Below are 14140 nucleotides of genomic sequence, written 5' to 3'. Positions count from 1 at the left end.
AGGTTAAAGTTTGAGCTTTGATTTGGGGTTGCTGGTGTTTGGGAGAGCTGCTTTGTCTTGTTTATTCTGGATTTCTTTCTTTCTCTCCTTCTTTTTTGCCTCTCGGGCTTGGTCAATGTTGTCAAGATGCATTTCAATCAATATAACTCAGGTCTCCTCGCCTCCTCGTCATCAAAATAAGTAAAGATTTGTCTCCATTTAACTTCAGCGACTTCTCTTTACACTATTTGTAGCTGCATCTAAAATGTAAATAGTTCTCAACACATAATTAAGAGGAAATAGTGTTTAAAAGGACAAAGGCCTTTGTCACTAGAAAATAAATGTTTCTAAAAGTCACATTTTCTCTCTATTTTAACAAAATGGTTTTTATAATTATAAAGTTAACTCTAATCCAGAAAAATGAAAGTCAGAGTTCTGCCCAAATTATGGCATCCAAATGATTTGTTAAAATAAATTTACATGACTACCACATTTATTTAACTGGTACCAGATAAGTTTAATTAACTGCTTGACCTAAACATATATTTTACTATCATCTGTGCTTTTCTGTTGCAAAAAATTAAAAACTGAAGCCTGAGGTGGTCATAGCCGAGCAGCCTCTTTATAGTTTAGAGAATGAAAGCCATTCACTAACAAGTAGACATTTTTTGGAGTCTAATCATATTGTCAAGGTTACTCATAAAAGACCAATATGACATTCTGAAGGGCTTAGTATAAATTACCAAAAAAAAGTGCTTTTGAGCAGTGAAAGCATTTTTTTGTAAATTGTGTCTCCTGAATATTTTTAGTGTGGGAACTTTAAGAAGCGTGCTTCCGGGGTTGTTTTCACAGAGAAAGCACAACTCGGGGTGCGTGATCTTGCCGAGACGTGGGCCCGCGGCTGCTCACCTGCAGGAGACAGCGGGGTGACCTCCGAGGGGCGTCTCCCCCAAGGCCCGGACCGCAGCCCGCAGGGCCCTGGCAGGTCCCAGGCTGCTCCGAGGCTCCGGCCGTCGTCTGCTCTCTGTGTCTGTCGTGTGTTCACAGCAGCACTCAGGCGCTCGGGCAGCCTTCAGCATCCAGGGAATGAGGACAAAATTCCTTCCTTAAAAACTGCGTGGTGGCGGAGGTGAGACACAGCTTTGGCCACTGAGGCTTCGTGACTCACCCGCTGCTTAGACACTGCGGAGGCGGGACAGAGGCATGGCGGCCACGAGTGTGTGGTGTGTGTGTGCTGGGGATGTGTGGTGTGTGTGTGTGTTGGGGGTGTGTGGGGTGTGCGTTGGGGTATGTGTGTTGGGGTGCACACTATGTGGTGTGTGTTCGTGTGGGGGTATGTGGTGTGTGTGTGTTGGAGGTGTGCGTGTGTGTGTGTTGGGAGTGTGTGTTGTGTATGTGTGTTGGAGATGTGTGGTATGTGCGTGTTGCGGTGCGTGCTATGTGTTGTGTGTGTCTGTTGGGGGTGTGCGGTGTGTGTGTGTTGGGTATGTGGGATGTGTGTGTTTTGGGGGCATGTGATGTGTGTGTTGGGGTGTGTGCTGTGTAGTGTGTGGTGTGTGTGTTTGTGTTGGGGTGTGTTGTGTGTGTTGGGGGTGTGTGGTGTGTATGTGTGTTGGGGTGTGTAATGTGTGTGTATGTTGGGCATGTGTGGTACATATGCTGGTGTGTGTGCTGGGTTGTATGCACATGTGTGTCTTGGGGAAGTGTGCTGTGTGGTGTGTGGTATGTGTTAGTGTGTGTGTTGGGGTGTGTGTGGTATGTGTGTTGGGGAGGTGTGCTGTGTGGTGTGCGTGTGGTATGTGTGTTGGGTGTGTGTAGTGTGAGTGTTGGGTGTGTGTGAGGTGTGTGTGTTGGGGAGGAGTGCTGTGTGGTGTGTGTGTGGTATGTGTGTGTTGGGGAGGTGTGCTGTGTTGCGTGTGTGTAGTATGTGTTAGTGCCTGTTGGGGTATGTGTTAGTGTGTGTGTTGGGGTATGTCATGTGTTGGGTGTGTGGTGTGTATGTATCTGTGTGGTGTGTGTGTGGTATGTGTGTGTTGGGGAGGTGTGCTGTGTGGTGTGTGTGTATCTGTGCGGCGTGTGTGGTATGCATGAGTGTGTGTGTTGGGTGTGTGTGACATGTGTGTGTCGGGGAGGTGTGCTGTGTGGTGTGTGTGTATCTGTGCGGTGTGTGTGGTATGCATGAGTGTGAGTGTTGGGTGTGTGTGGTATGTGTGTTGGGGAGGTGTGCTGTGTGGTGTGTGTGTATCTGTGTGGTGTGTGTGGTATGCATGAGTGTGAGTGTTGGGTGTGTGTGGTATGTGTGTGTCGGGGAGGTGTGCTGTGCGGTGTGTGTGGTATGCATGAGTGTGTGTGTTGGGTGTGTGTGTGGTATGTGTGTGTCGGGGAGGTGTGCTGTGTGGTGTGTGTGTATCTGTGCGGTGTGTGTGGTATGCATGAGTGTGCGTGTTGGGTGTGTGTGGTATGTGTGTGTCGGGGAGGTGTGCTGTGTGGTGTGTGTGTATCTGTGTGGTGTGTGTGGTATGCATGAGTGTGTGTGTTGGGTGTGTGTGAGGTGTGTGTGTCGGGGAGGTGTGCTGTGTGGTGTGTGTGTATCTGTGCGGTGTGTGTGGTATGCATGAGTGTGTGTGTTGGGTGTGTGTGGCATGTGTGTGTCGGGGAGGTGTGCTGTGTGGTGTGTGTGTATCTGTGCGGTGTGTGTGGTATGCATGAGTGTGCGTGTTGGGTGTGTGTGGCATGTGTGTGTCGGGGAGGTGTGCTGTGTGGTGTGTGTGTATCTGTGCGGTGTGTGTGGTATGCGTGAGTGTGAGTGTTGGGTGTGTGTTGTATGTGTGTGTCGGGGAGGTGTGCTGTGTGGTGTGTGTGGTATGCATGAGTGTGCGTGTTGGGTGTGTGTGGCATGTGTGTGTCGGGGAGGTGTGCTGTGTGGTGTGTGTATCTGTGCGGTGTGTGTGGTATGCATGAGTGTGTGTGTTGGGTGTGTGTGGCATGTGTGTGTCGGGGAGGTGTGCTGTGTGGTGTGTGTGTATCTGTGCGGTGTGTGTGGTATGCGTGAGTGTGAGTGTTGAGTGTGTGTGGCATGTGTGTGTCGGGGAGGTGTGCTGTGTGGTGTGTGTGTATCTGTGCGGTGTGTGTGGTATGCGTGAGTGTGCGTGTTGGGTGTGTGTGGCATGTGTGTGTCGGGGAGGTGTGCTGTGTGGTGTGTGTGTATCTGTGCGGTGTGTGCTGCAGTAACTGCAGAAGATCTTCCGCGCTGCAGTGAGCACGTTTCCTCCCCGTTCCCCGCCGAGTCCAGAGGCCCGTCCGCAGGAGGGAGGAGCGGGTCCGACTGTGACCGGGAGGCTCGCGCTGAGGGCGGCTCCGGGCAGGTCCGGGCCGACGCCGGGGCCGCCGCCCGACCGCGCCCGGGGGCCGCGAAACATTTGCGACAGTGCCCTCGCGGGGGACCTCGGCGCCATTCGCGCCTTGGTGGAGCTGACCCGTCTTCGCTATGATGACAAAATCCATCCATTGCGGGAACACGCTCTGCTACTCCTCATAAACCGTCAGAGCCTCCACAGAACAATAGCATAAGGTAAAGTTCAATCCAGAGAAAACAGCTTGGTTTGTTCCCAAAAGACGTTTAAAGTGACCAGCCCGAGCCGGGAACTTGCGAGAACACACATCTGACCAAGTGTCACAGAAGGACTTTTCCAGGGAGCCCGAGCTCAGGGGAGTGCGTGCAGGTGGCGGAGCTGGGCATCCGCAGAATTCGGAGTCCGCCGCGTTCTGCCCTGAGCACATCGTCATCTGCCACCTCCACACCTAGGCTGGCTGGCGGGGCAGCATCCACGTGTCTCTGTGACCAGCCAGCCACAGGAGCTGGGCCAGGAAGGACTCAGGGCCTCATTCGGCCCTGTGGGTGAGGAACCAAAGAGCCGGCAAAGCCAGGAAACGAAAATTAGGGACGCAGGGCAGTGGCCGTCAGCAGTGGGTGGCAGGGACCTCCGGAGACTGCCACGGAGCCCACCAGGGAGGCCAGTGGGCAGCCACTACTACAGAGCCTGGGCCTCCCGGGAGGGAAACGGGCAGATTTCCAAGGCTGAGAAATGCACGGAGGCGCAGAAGAAAGGCAGGGGGTGACGGGGAAAGGATCAGCCTCGGCATTTACAAGACGCAGGTTCCATCGGGGTCTCTGCAGAGACCCGGGATTGTGGGGAGACCCCAGCTGATGCCAGCACCTGGCACAGCCCTGGAGCCCAGCAGGGCTGTGGGTGGAGTGTGGGGGAGGTGTGCTGTGTTGGGTGCGTGTGGTGTGAGTGTGTGGCGGTGGTGTCTATATGTCTGTGTGGTGTGTGCTGCGGCCCCTCAGGAATTCTGCCTCCGTTCCCGTTCTCTGCTCGTCTTTCATCTACTAATATGCAGAATTTTCCGACCTGTGTGTCGCCTAGCTCCAGAGTTTCAGGAAAAGGAAGTGTGTGAATGGCTTGTGTGATCTGCAGCCAGCTGCCTGGACAGTCACATGCCTGCTGTTTGGCTTAAGGTGTTTTCCACAGACGACGCATCTTTGACTCCAAGCACCTGGAAGGAAAGCAGACTCTTACGGGCAGAGGCTGCGGAGCCCAGGCCTGAGGGCTGACCGACTGCGAGACGCAGGCACGCGGCTGGTTTCACCACAGCCGAAAATGCGATGATGCTGATATCAGGGCATGCCAGAAATGACCACACCTGGGCCGGCCATTGTCATTGCCTAGAAACTGTAATCACTGGAAATTGCCTGTTCTCCTTGGGTCAGCAACAGGGCGTGGTAGAAGTGAGAGTGTATCCCTCGGAAGGACTCTCAAGGATTTTCAGTCATAGACCGCTTTCTCCTAAGGGGACTGAGGAGCTGGCTCTTGGGGTTCCGCTGTTTTCTTTACAGCCCAGAGAGGTGAGGGGTGTACAGGGGCACCCAGCGGCACCCAGCCAGCGGCCGACCACAACCAGATCCCACAGTTCTTGAGTTTTAGCAAAAGCCCCACAGTGACACCCTGTCCCATAGTGGGCGGACAGGGGCTTTAAATCAAGCTACACCTGCTGTCGAAGCTGGGAAACCCTCCACAGGCTTTGCACCATGATGCCGCTTCCACACTTTCTCTGATAAGATTCTACACAGGTGAGGTTGTGACGGAACAAGGGTTGCCGGACACCCCGGCACATCTGGTGCTGTGCTGTGGCAAATCCTAGCCACACAGCCCGCAGCCGGAGAGAGCCCAGGCTGGGGCTGGAGGCGGGGACGGGCCAGCCACTGTAACAACAGCAGTTTCTACAGCCCAGAAACTACAAAAGTAAAAGCTGCTCCTTTTAGAGTTCCTCACCTTTCTGTGTTAAGATGACTATAGATTTGCAAGCAGTTGTAAAAAACAGAACGGAGAACTGAGTCGCACCTTCACCGGTGTCCCCCAGTGACACCCTCTAGCATAACCACGCAGCAATATCACACGAAATTCACAGCAACAAAACCCACTGATCTTTTTGGAGGTTTCGCCCTTTCTGCCTGCGCCCATGTCTGCGCGGGCTGTTTCATCTGGGGGCACGTCCGTGTGCCCACCAGCACAGCGGTCTGGGTCCTACCACGGCTTGTGTTCTTAGCAGGCGGGCAGCACGCTGAGGGGCAGCCCAGGGGCTGGGTGGGGCCGTGTGTCTGTTTCCCACAGGGCGCCCAGCACCCCCCCCCCCGCCTTGCTGTGGGTGAACAGGGGAGAAGTTCACTCCCCGTCAGCATCACTGTCCTGCCCCAGCAAAACCAGGGTGCCGAACCCACTGCTGGCTTGCTTTCAAGTGGGCCGTGAGCCTAGCTCCCTGGCGGGCCCTGCTGAGCCGGGACTTGGGAAGTCACCCCTGTGCCTCCCAGGTGCCGCCTGGGAGAACCAGAGCACTCAGCCACCTGTTGAACTCTCAAGGAGGAAAGAGGGGGTTCCGCTTTTCGATTTGTGTGTGGCCGGAGGCTGGAGGGTGGTTTCCGGTTGCTAGATCCCCCTTTATGCCACCCTTGACTTAGGGGAGATGCTTTTCCTGGAGATTTCTTGTCTGTACCTGTCAGCAGTTCTGGGGTCCCTGCCACACCCTTCCCTGCCCCAGGTGTGAGGGAGGCAGTGGGGATGCCAGGGAACTCACTTCCGCTCCCCAAGTCCCGAGGCTCTGACCTGGGCCCTCTGCGTTCAGGGCAATCCTCAGGGCTCATGCTTGCCTGTGGTGTGACGGCTGGGATCGTTCACCTGTAAGAGGGGGAGGTGGGGCGAATGGAACGATTCCATCTTAGCCAAGAGAAGAGCATATCATTATCGCTTTTAATTGACTAAATAAAAAGAAAAGGAAATAAAGAGATGTGATTGATAAATTAAACATGATATAGACAAGAATCTCTCTGTCTCAGCAGTGTTGACCTGCAGAGAGGAGTGATTCTTTGCTGTGGGGGCTGCCTTGCCCCATGGGGTGACCAGCAGAACCGGGCTGCCACCCACTCGATGCCAGTAGTGACCCTCTCCAGGTGGAATCACCAAAATGCCTCCAAGCATCACCAAAGCTTCCAGGGTGCAAACCACTCTTTGTTGAGAACCCTGAGTCTACAGCAACTGAAAACACTTCATCTACATCCAGACTTACAGATATCTAGAGTATCTTACTGATTATTTTTGAAAAAAATTAATGGATTATAACAAGTTTCTCAGTATTACTAAAAATGTGTGACAAAAAAAAAAATCTTGGCAAAGCACAATAGGTCAGCATGGCATCCAAAAGATGTTTTATTAATTTCAGTGACGTCACCAAAAGTACATTTTTAATTCAAACGCATACACTTTCTGCCAAGAAACACGCTAGATGTGAGGCTGTGGAGTTATTCATGTAAAGGGTCTGGTCACTGTTTTTAAGGAGCATGTCAGCATTTGCTCATGTACTCAAACTGGCAAGCACTGGTCACTTACCAGTGAATACACCTTAGTTACACCTCTCAAGTGCTGTCCTGGGGACAAGGATAGCAATGATCAAGACCGGTCTTCCCTTTGTAGAGTTCATTGTACAGTGGGGACTCAGGTGGAGCACAGCCCAGCACCAGGGAAAGGGCCATGCCCTGACCCCAGGCAGGCAGGGAGGGCTTCCTGTAAGAAGCAAGACTCCAAATAGAGTTTAACCAGGTAATTGTAGGGGAGAGAGAACCTGGAGAAGTGAAAACCAAGTAACATATGTAAGCACAGAAGTCACTCAGCCAACATGCAATCATTAACTAATTTGATTGATTAACTCATAATCAGATGAACTTTCTTTGCAGAAGCCCGAGGCGGGCAAGGTGAAGAGAGAATGTGAGCACTCCAGGGTCTCACCTGCTACTGAAAACAGAAAAGACCAGACAGACTACGATCTTCCATTCCTGCGCAATCAAAACATGGCGCCGAGGAGCACAGGGCTTGAGTACCTCCCCTAACGAGAAGCGGAGCACGCTGAAGAGCAGAAGGTGAGAGTCAGCCTAGAGCAGACAGGTGCTGGCTTTGGAGCTGACGTAGACATTCGTACCAGGGAACACACATGCGGTTAAAAGCCAGCAGAGACGGTGTTCTTAGAAGTCTGAAATAAAATATCAGTGACACCGAATCCTGGTGGACATTCTGGAGTCAGTGGCAGGAATTCAGCTAAGAGAAGTGGGCCGAACACTGTGGCACCAGAATGTAAGCTGTAAAGAATCACTTGGAAGCTGAGCACAGTGGCTCGCACCTGTGATTCCAGCCACTCAGGAGGCTGAGGCAGGAGGATCCCCTGAGCCCAGGAGGTTGAGGCTGCAGTGAGTGATGATCACGCCACTGCACTCCAGCCTGGGCAACAGAGCAAGACCCTGTCTCTTAAAAAAGTTTTCTAATTAAAACTCATTTAAAAGAAGAAAGGGTTCAGAGTAATTGCCCTAACCCCCATGCGGAGTCCTCTTAGCTGCCTTTAAGGAATAGCCAGGGCACCTTGTACATATTAACAAGTCAGGGTCACTGTGACCCCTCAGACGTACCAGACCTTAAATGCCCTGCTGGACAGAGCAGCTCAACCGTGGCTCCAGGAAGACCCTCGGCCTTACCGATTTGAAGCATCAATCCGTCCAAGTTTACTTCTCTTCATTCTGTCATATGCTGCTGGGATGGAGCTGAGCTGTGTGACTGAATAAATGTCACCTGCTGAGCGCCCAAGATCCTGGAGACTATCATGGCGTAGACTGCAACTCATAAGTGGAAGCCGTAATCCCCATTCTGACGGAGTTTGGAGACAGGCACTTTGGGAGGTGATTAAATCACAGGGCAGGAGCCCGTGCGAATGGGGTCAGTGCCCTCATGAGAACAGACAGGTGACCTCTTCCCACTGCCCACCCTTTGCCATGTGAGACTCAGCAGGAGGAGGGCAGCTGCCCCCAGGAGGAGTCCTCGCTGGGCCCCGACCCACTGGCACCTGTGCTTGGACTTCCAGCCTCCAGTGCTGTGAGAAAAGAGACTTCCACAGCGTCAGCCACAGGCTATGGCATTTTCTTACAGCAACCCAAGCTGACCAGCACATAGCAATTGACAGAATCCCAGAAAATTAAAAAACTTTAAAATACTCTTTTTAAAAAATTCTCTCAAGGCTCTTGAGGAAACAATATGTACATATTAGGCCAGTACTTAACTAAGCAGTGATAGTATTTAAATATTCCTAATCTATTGGAAAATGTTCAGGTTCCGAACACCATTACAAATGCAGGCTTACTGGGCCTTTCTGAATGACACCACAAGGTTTGAACCTTTTATTAGATCATATAACAAAAGTATGTAACCACTGGCCCCGGGAGTGGGAGAATGAGATGGAGAGTTGCTTTGAGCTCTTGTTCTGCATTTTTGCAGGGTGTGTTACTCCCCGTGCAAAGGTGAAGACACGGGGTGCCTGCCCTCTGGCAGGGCAACTGAGTTCCGTGCCAATCCTTGTCCAGTAAGTGTCCTCATTCACAAATCAGTGGAGTGTCCTTGTATGCACATGGAACAGAGAAAGATCTACCATCATCCCAAAGAACCACATGCACCTAAAGGCCACGCCAAATGTGCGGTGGAACAAGACAGGGCCCAAGGCACACAAGACACTACGAGAATAGCGATCTATACTAATTGAGCACTTACTGTATACCAGGCACATGTCAAAGCGTGTTCGTGAATTATCTCAGTATCACCGTACGCTAATAGAATATTATTATTCTCATTTTACAGACAAAAAAGATAAATGTCAAGTCATTTTCCCAAGTTCACAGAGAAGTGGTTGGTGGAGCAGGGACTTCTCTCCAAAAAATGGACATTTGTACATAAATTGAAACACACAAACACCTGTAAGGGCACAGTAAGAACATATAAAGAGAAAAAAAAAACAGAACCTCCCAGCAGCCAATAGCCAGGGGTGGGTAGACCTGAAGACGGAGAGCAATTGCTGTGGATGTGAGTTTGTGGCAGGGTCCTGACCCCAACGGTGCTGCTGTCCGTGGTCCTGGAGAATTGTTGCATAACAGGGCGTGGCTGTTTCTTCCCATCCCAGGGAACTGAGGACCCTTCCTGGCTCTCCACGGAGTGCTGAGCTACGTAGGAGAAGATCCCTCGGTGAGAAAAGTGGGAAGCAGAGAGAGAAAGTCCTGGACTCACGTTTTCAGATTCCAAAGGAGAGGCAATAATTTGTTTTCAAATAACTACATGCAATATTTATTTCAGATAATTGGAAAGAATCTTGTTTTGCTTTTCAATTTACTCTCAGAAAACAGAAATTCAGCCAACACAGTCACACCTATGTTTGTGTGGGTTTTCCGGCTTCTCACTTTAGGCCAAACACTTGGAACGCACAGGGAGAGAGGGAGAGTGGCTGGCCCAGACGCTCCTCCACCCAGCACCGACATGGGGCAGATGTAAGGATAAAACTGTCAGCGGTGAAAACACAAAGAGAAATATTGCGATTTCCTATTCTCCACATTCTTCCCAGGGGCTGTTTGCCCAGTTTCCATGGCACGGGCGCTGAGATTTCATAATTTTCCTCCTGCCGACCATGTGCCCGTGCAACAATGTGAATTTAATCAGCCCAGACGGTTGGTTGGGTTTTGTCCATGTGAGTGGAATAAAACTTTTCTCACCAGCTAAACCCACAAAGTATCTAAAAGCCATAAATAATGGGTAACCCCTATAACTTGCACCTGCCTGCTTTATTTGATCAAGGCTGTGAGGACCCAGAGGGAGACTCCGGGGCCCCCAAGTGCTGACGGCTGCTCATGGGAGAAGCCGCCCAGACACATTTTCAGTGAAAACGTTTGTTTTCATAGGGGGGTTAGAAATAATTCTGATCCAAGTAATAATTTTAAATGGAACGGTCCTAACAACAATTCTTCCACCAGGCAGAGAAAGGAGAGAAGGTGTGGGAAGACGTCAGGAGGACTGCCTGGCGGCCAGAGGATGCAGGAGCAGGTGTGACCAGCAGATCACTAGGACAGAAAGTGAGCGTGGAAAGGCTGTTCTTTCCGAAAGGCAGAAACGCATAAGACCAGCCACAGGTGTGTAAATACGGGAGACTCAGAACTGGGTGTATCTGTCACACCTAGAAAGATTTTTGAACTGTTTGAAATTATTTGGACCCTTTCACAGAATAACTTGCCCTGTTTAGAAATATCATTACAACATGATCAAAAGTAATTTTTTTCTGAAAATAGTTATCTGACATTTGCATATCATAAAAAGTATGACGTTAGTATAAGTTTACAGTGGGAGAGAGATTTAGATATGCTTGCTTTTACCTCTATATTCTATACAAAATTCTCAAATTTCCAAGACCCTGTTAAAAATATAAGCAAGTTATGGTCAAATGATCATGAACTTCTTTATCGTGTTTTTAATGTATTAAATGACCTAAAATAACACTTGAAAAATGCTTCTTTGATGCAAAGCTAGAAAATAGGACTATAATAAATGTATTTGCTAATACCATTTTTCAAATTAACAAATCTGTTTTCTATAATATACTACCAAGATGCATGGTGCTTCTTAGGGCCCATTCCAAAGGACAAACCACTGTTTAAGCCATTTCTTAATTCAGCAGGAATTAAAGGACAAGACTCAAACAATGGGATCTTTGCAGAATTGCTTTTTGAGGTTGTACATAATGACCACTAATCTAAAGAGACTCCTATTTTGACAAAAGTTGCCAAAAAGCTAAAGATGATTCAAACAACTCCAAGTATTTGAAGTAGTGAAAGAAGATATCAGAAGAGAGTAACTGAAATGCCAATGGATGCAGCGTGCACCTGTCATTTTGATCACGACCCTGGAGTTCAGTGGCACCATCTCGGCTCACTGCAACCTCCACCTCAAAGGTTCAAGCGATTCTCCTGCCTCAGCCTCCCTAGCAGCTGGGATTACAGGAATGCACCATCACACACAGCTAATTTTTGTATTTTTAGTAGAGATGGGATTTTGTCATATTGGCCAGGCTGGTCTCGAACTTCTGACCTCAGGTATTCTGCACCCGTGGGCCTCCCAACGTGCTGGGATTACAGGCGTGAGCCACCACGCCCGGTGCCTCCCCTTCTGATGTTCTTGTGACTCGTTCACCACAGAAGAGACTAACTTTAAAAAGGCGTTTGTTTTTCAGGTGAGATCCTGCCCGTGAATCCCAGCACCGGGTCTTGTAGCCACCTGTGGGTTGCGCTTTTAGGGTGCAGACAGTGTGGACGAGAAGAAACACCTCCCATCTGGCCGGTTTTGAATCCAGATCGAATGTGGGCAAGTGGTTAATAGCTCTAAGCAACGAGTCAAAATAAAAATGGGAAATTTAATCAGAATGTCTGAAACCACTGCACCCTTGAATTCTGGGTTTCTGGACCTCCACACCCAGAGGCCACAGTGGAGGTGGCCACGGCGAGACTGTACCCTGAGCCTTCCTTTGGGCACAAAAAGCCACGCATCTGGGGAGACCTGAGGGGAGGCACACTTGGACCCAGGTGTTTGAGACCAGCCTGGGCAACAGCGAGACCTTGTCTCTTAAGAGAGAAAGAAAATAAAGAAAAAACAAGAAGCCCCTCCCCTGCCTCAGCGCCCTCTCCTTCCGGCCTCCAGATGCGCGCTGTGCCTGATCTCACTGACGTCTCAGCACCTGAGATGGGAGCAACGCAGGGAGGTGCTCACAGCTGCCCGGATCGTAGGTGAACCTGGACCTCTGCGACCTTACCATGGCGTCCGCTCCCGCCTCCTGTAACACTGAACAAGGCGGGGATTGGTGGGACCTCGCTTGTGGCCCACGCTGGCCCTTGGGGTTCGTGCGTTTGCCCACGGTGGTTTTTGTCAGGACTCACGAGCATGCAGGTCTGGGTGCCGTCTGGACCTCCAAGGCCGCGGTCCTGGCCACCCTGAGGTCTCCGTCCCTGCCCCTCCCTCTGGGAGCAGGGGGCAGATCTCAGGAGTCAAGTTTGCTGCATCCGTAAGGAGCAGGTGAGAGGAGTGGGGATGAGGCCGCGCCGACGACGGGAACAACGGGAGCTGAGGAGTGCCGGTGCAGTGACGACGCCGGTGCAGTGACGACGCCGGTGCAGTGACGACGCCGGTGCAGTGACGACGCCGCGCCTGCACCACACAATTAGCAGGGGCAGGGATTAGACAGTGTTGCCTCCCAAGGCAGAGCGTCTGTCCAAAGGCAGACAGTCCTCCCGCTGGGTGGAGGAACTCCCATGACTGACACCGTGGGCCTCCCCCTCCCAACATGTGCCCAGGACGTCTGGGGGGTGCAGGGTCGCACTGCGTGTCCTCTCACTGTCTGTGGGAGACCCCAGACACAGCTTTCCATCAGCGTGTTGGCTGCCTGGGCATCACCAAGGGTGACTTGGGACGTGGCCCACCTGTGGCCCACGCGGCCCACACGTGGCACGCTCTGCCATGCTTCACTCCAGTGCCAGGTGAGGGCAGCTCACGGCGCAGGCCCAGCCAGGCAGACTGCACTCAGTTCCAGCGCACGGCTGAGCTCAGCTGCAGCTGCATGGCCCCTTCAGGCACTGACTGTGATTACATTTAAGCGTCCCTGTGCAGCAAAGTCTGCTGGGCTGGCCTCCCCCAGCGTTTTGAGGAGCGTGGGACCCCACCCAGAGCCCCATTCTGTGGTAACCTCAGTAGATCAAACACGGGACCGGCATGGCTGTGGCATCCGCAAGGTTGCTGCAGTTAAATGTGGGTTCTCAGTAGCACCGCTGTCTCCACTGTGAGCAGAATCTCAGCCCCACAGACACAAGGGGGTACCCAGGGACCTGCCAAGCTGGCTACTGCTAAACTGGGGTGCACTAAGCACCCATTTATTACATACAGGAGTGTGAGGGCCTTACGTGAGGGGCCGTGACACCTCCCACCCTGCTTTTAAGCAAACATGTTCAAAGAGAAAAGCACACTTTCGACTTGCGGAGTATGTTAGGAGGGGGTGAATTTTAATTCCAGTGGATGGGTCACCAGGATCAAGTCACACCACGTTGTACTACACGGGAAAAGATGGGTATGGCAAAGTGAATTCCAAGGAACAAAGATGACTCCATGTGGAATAAAACGTACCTACGCAGAGCACGGCCATGCCTATGCGGAGTATGGGTGTGTCCAAGACCAGGGTGCTTCTAAGCAGAGCGAAGGTGTGTCCATGCGGGAGCATGCATCCAGGAAGAACAAGGCTGTGTCCACGTGGAACAAGGCTGTACAAAGAACAAGGCTGTGTCCACAAAGAACAAGGCTCTGTCCACGTAGAACAAGGCTGTGTCCACGTGGAACAAGGCTGTATTCATGCAGATTAAGGCTGTGTCCGTGTAGAGCCAGGATGTGCCCATGTGTATAAGGCTGAGTTCATGCAGATCAAGGCTCTGTCCATTGGAACAAGGTTCTGTCTGCGTACAACCAGGATATGTTCATATCGAAGGTTATTCACAGAGCACAGACACATCTCTACTGAACAGGGTTTCTCTGGGATTCGAGCTCTGCTCCCCTAATGCCTGTGTCTCTCGTGCCACGTGGACGTTCACACACACTTCCTTGAGCCGGGCCATTGAGCACTCGACGTGTAGGGGACGGATCAGGTTTTCAGGGCTGCAACATCAGAGCCTCACAGACTTGAGGGCTTCCCATGGAATGTATTTTCCTGCCATCTTGGAGCT

The 14140-nt window shown here is 51.4% G+C and overlaps 1 long non-coding RNA gene across 1 annotated transcript in view; it reads left to right on the top strand.

The window, feature by feature from the left end:
• Positions 1 to 827: 827 nt before the first annotated feature.
• The window catches only part of LOC141580759 (uncharacterized), a 16245-nt gene continuing 2932 nt past the window's right edge, over positions 828 to 14140 (top strand). The window contains exons 1-3 of the long non-coding RNA XR_012513057.1: positions 828 to 1108; positions 7265 to 7447; positions 10364 to 14140. The exon at positions 10364 to 14140 is cut by the window's right edge and continues 2932 nt beyond it. This is a non-coding gene — a long non-coding RNA (uncharacterized LOC141580759). The remainder of the gene's footprint in view (positions 1109 to 7264; positions 7448 to 10363) is intronic.

Source organism: Saimiri boliviensis, chromosome 13, assembly GCF_048565385.1.
Source record: "Saimiri boliviensis isolate mSaiBol1 chromosome 13, mSaiBol1.pri, whole genome shotgun sequence".
NCBI lineage: Eukaryota > Metazoa > Chordata > Mammalia > Primates > Cebidae > Saimiri > Saimiri boliviensis.
This window is presented reverse-complemented; position numbering and strand designations above follow the sequence as displayed.